This window comes from Hipposideros armiger, unplaced genomic scaffold, assembly GCF_001890085.2.
Source record: "Hipposideros armiger isolate ML-2016 unplaced genomic scaffold, ASM189008v1 scaffold_673, whole genome shotgun sequence".
NCBI lineage: Eukaryota > Metazoa > Chordata > Mammalia > Chiroptera > Hipposideridae > Hipposideros > Hipposideros armiger.
In genome coordinates, this window is record NW_017732023.1 from 94,859 (window position 1) to 99,636 (window position 4,778).

A 4,778-nucleotide genomic window follows, 5' to 3' on the forward strand; every position below is an offset into this window, starting at 1 on the left:
TCCCCAATAAAATCTTAAAAAAAAAAAAAAAGGAAAAAAGAGTGTCCTTGTATATGCACACTTTAAAAAAATGATGACACTGAGTCCAGCTGCATGCATTTCCTTTGTAGGAGGCAAGTGGCATCCCTGGATGGCAGATGAAATTGCCTAGTACAAATTAAATATGGGTGTAGAAAAGAGAACCTTTGTAAAATTCTCCAGAGCAAGATGGTGTGATCCCTTCACCCAATATTCTCTGTATAAAGCACTTTAGGAACATTAACTTTTCTTCAATTACTACTTTTTAGGACAGTCTGGAGTTGAACATAACTTATATCCAAGGGAAACTGGAGACATTGTGATTTAGAATTGTGCCTGCAATAATGATTACATAGCTAGCAATAATAACATATATTTGTATGTAGTTTTATAGGGGTGTTAATGTAAGACTGAGATATTACATTCTCCACTTGACATTTGATACAGGGAGAGAAACGGGGAAGAAAAGGGAGGAGAGAGAGAGCTAGAGCGAGAGCGAGAGCGAGAGCGAGAGCGAGAGCGAGAGAGAGAGAGAGAGAGAGAGAGAGAGAGAGAGAGTGTGAGGGAAAGGGAGAGAAGGAGAAAAAGAAAGAGAAAAAGAGAGAGCTAGAAAGATACAAATAGATATGGAGAAAATACAGCCAAGATGAGAGTGGAGATTTTATGCTTTCTTCCCTAAGGACTTGCCATCATTCTGCCCTATTTCATTAATACTTGTGCAAATATGGAGACAGGACTTTTGCCCACCTACCATCCAGGAACACCAAAGAAAAGAAGGAGATTCATCAGCTGTTGTTGAGAAAATCCTGATTCTTGACATCAGTCCTCCTTCCCTGAGTGTGAGCGCTAAGTTTTGAATCTTTGAACACGAGAATTGATTCTTTGAGGAAGAAACCGGAGTCCAGTGAGGTTGCATGTCTTGTCCAATATGAGGAAGAGTTGACCTATAGTAGACACTACCGACCATTCCTTGCAGTCGTAACTTTGTTCCAGCTACTGTGAACACATCATCTTGAATGCGTCCAAGAAGCTTTATGCCTATGAGGAAACTGAGGCTCAGAATTTAAGGTACTTGCTCACAGCAGGGCTATTAATATATAGCATATGAGGGATTTAAGGCCAGGTCTATTTAATGCTAACAGCCATGCTTTTTCCATTAAAATAGGCTACTTCTTGAGAATCCAGTTTATTTTATTCCCAGCTATAGCAACTTTCTTATCAATGAGTCTGAGCCTAGAGTTCTACATCAGAGATAAAATCAGAATTGGTCTTTATCTTATAAGGCTTTATCCAGAGACTGTATCTCTCTTCCACAAATAGCTAGAGCAGCTTGTGAGAAGATAGAAGGACAACCACTCTCTTATGGAGGAGTTCTTATGTGTGTGTGTGCATGCGTGTGTATACGTGTGTGCACACACCTGTGAATACATGGCCCTGTTATAATAGGTGCTGCAAGTTGGATGCTCTCTCTGATGTTTCTGCAGTTATATATTTTTATTTTTTTGTTTTTACATGAAATGTAGCTTCTTGTTGTTTCTATATGCAGGCTTTCATCAGCATCTATTAAAGATGCCTGTTGGAAAGTCCACAGTGACTGGGCCACCGTGAGCCATTTCAATCTGGCTAGACCGTGCTTGGTAGGGCATCAGTCTGGTGTCATGGAGCCTGAGTTTCCTTGCTCTTTCCCCTCAGGAAAAGGAGCAGAAGTTCACAGGCACTGAAGGACCCTGTTAAAGACACCAGACTTTATATGGTGATGGAAAGGAGAACTGACTCTGGGTGGTGAACATACAATGTGATATATAGATGATGTATTATAGAATTGTATACCTGAAACCTATGTAACTTTACTAACCATTGTCACCCCAATAAACTTTAATTAAAAAAAATAAAAACAGCAAACTTTGGGTGGAGCCAGGGGTACAGTGTGGTACAGTGAGTATTTGCATGATAAATGGAAGGCTTTTCTTAGAATTTTAAGAACAGAAGGTGCAGATAGACACAGTAGTCTCTCAGCCATGCTTTAATGAGCCCAGGCCCTTGGCTGGCTCACTGCTCCATAGCAGGACATGTGTGCACTGAGAATAAAAGCAAAGAATGTGTGGGCTTTGTTTGGGCAGGTGTCCCCAAAGGGAAGGAAACATGACTCATGACACTGGAGCTAAATTGGCACTACTGCCATCAACCTTGGAAAGCAGTTTATAGGCAGAGATCTAGGTTGTTTATAAAAATGACATGTGCAGGAGCTTTAGCCTCACTCAGGGGGCTTCGTAGAGATAGATCAAGAGGAGGATTACAAAAGCTAAAGCGTTTGTTTAAAGAGAGATTACAAAGCATTTAGTTCGGATCAAGTCGGCCTGAAGCTTACCTGCTAAAATGTGCCCTTTTTCTCTGCTCTGTGATGAGCTTTGCTCTTAGACTTCATGCTCAAATGTGAAGATGAAGATGAGGCTTTATTTGGTATCACTTCAGATGAGGCTGTAGGTCCCTTTCCCTTCTGTTAATATGAATTCAGAAAACAGGATTAGAAGAGATTCTAATCAATTGTCTGATATTAGTTTTTCTAGTAACAAGGGCAAATGTGCTTTCTAAGTACTTGAATGTGAAAAGGAAATCATGCAGCAGAAGTAGACACCACAAGGTTAACACCTATGGAGATTTTCATGAAGTTAATGGTTTCTGTTTGGAAATTGTCTAAAGTGTAGACTGACCATGTTGGGAAAAAAAAATAGAGGTTTAAAAACATTCAATCTATTTTCCCCTTCTGAAACTGAACTGGATTGACTACATGGCTGATCCAGTGACTGGAAAAACCTACACATTCAGGAGGTGACTTTAAAAAATGAATTGACCAAAACTCAGCCAATTTGTCAACTATTTGTAGAATTGGCCTTTGTTCGGCTAGGGATCATTCCTGATCTTCTCTATGTCAGAGAGATTTTTTGCTTCAGTGCATCTTTCCCGTTCTGTGAGAATTAAAATCTAAAGAAAAATGATAGAATCTAAAGGAAACATGTACAGTAAAATTAGATGTATGTGACTTATTAATTCATTTATTAGTGCAGTAGCAATTGCTCTATTCTAAGCCCTGGAAAGCCAATGACAAATAAAACAAATTCCCTACACATAAGTTCCAGTAGGGAAGACAACCTAAATAGTGAATAAAGAAGTATATACAAGGATATACTCCCAGAATGTGGTGCTACCAAGAAAGTAAAGGAGACAGGACATAGGGAATGGAAAGGCTGTTTTAGAATGGATGTCAGGGTGTGCTTTTCTGAAGAGATGATATTTGAGTAGTGATCTAAAGATATGTAGGAACAAGCAACGTAGCGATCTAACGAAACAGGGAGTAGCATAGGAGGGGAATAGCAAGCATCAAGTTCTTGAAGCAGAAACTAGCTTACAGTGTTGTAAAACCTTCATGAGGCCAGTGTGGCTGAAGTGGAGAGGGTGAGAAGGAGCAACGCAGGAGTTAAGGCTGAAGAGTAGCGGAGGCCAAGTTATGTAGGCTGAGAGAGTCCCCAGTAAGAAGCTGGGCTGTTATTCTAATGTGATGAGAAGCAGTGGAAGAGTATTGCAGGGGAGGTGCCGTCATCCCGTGTGTGGTTTTACAAAGCTCTCTGGTGACGGTCTAGAGAATAAACTGTAGTGCAGCAAGGGTCGAAGCAAGCAGACCAGTTGTGAGTCAATTTCTAAAGTCTGAGAAGAAGATGGTATCTCAGAGGAATGTGATGTTTGAAGAAGTGGACAGAAGTAATGGGAATGCGATATACTTTGAGAGTAAATTCAACGGAGTTTTCTGATGGGTTAAATGTGGGGAGGAGCTGAGGTAAGAGAGGATTTGAAATAATGAAAAGAGTGGAGCCATGTAGAATTTTTCAGTGCCCAGCCTTCATCTGTGCACAGGCCCTGGTTGAGCTTTAGCAAGTGGATGAGTGTCGTTGGTTGCAATGAGGAAGACAGTGAAGGAAACGACTTGGTTTGTGTGTGTGTGTGTGTGGGGGGGGTGGTAGGGGTAGGAGGTTGGAGGTAGGAATAAAGAGTTTTTATTTGAATCTGTTATGTTTTAGATACCTCTAAACTGCTACTATTGCTACTAACTGCTCAGTTAGGGATGAATCTGTGCTCAGAGAAAGGACTGAATGGGGAATACAAACTGGGCATTGTCAGCATGTAAACACTATGTGAAATGACAGCATTGGAAGGTCACTGATGGAGACAGAATAGGGCCCAGGACCAAGAATGGGCAGGACAATAATCAGAAAAGGGTAGAGGAAAAGAAACTGGTGAATAAAACTGAAGAGAAGCCATCTGTGAAATAAATAAATTTCATGGAGAATAAAGTGATTTTAAATCTCACTGAATGGTTGAATAATATATTGACACTGAATTGACTAACAAATTTAGTGAGATAAAGGTGTTGGTGATATTGATAAAAGCAATTAGTGAGGGAAAAAGCCTGACTATAGAGTTAAAAAGAAAATGGAAGGTTAAGAAGTGGAGACTAAATGTTGATAATACATTCAATGGTTTTTCTCTAAAGAGAGCAGAATAAATTGACAATAGCTGGAAGGGGATTTTGGGTCAACAGATTTTTTTTTTTACAACATATTTGTATGCTCTGTTAGTCAGGATGGGTTAGATTACACTGTACTAACAAACTAGGCCTCAAATCTCAGTGGCTTACTATTACAAATATTTATTTATCCCTTATGCTACATTTTTAAGGAGAATCAGCTGGCTGTTCCGCTACCCAT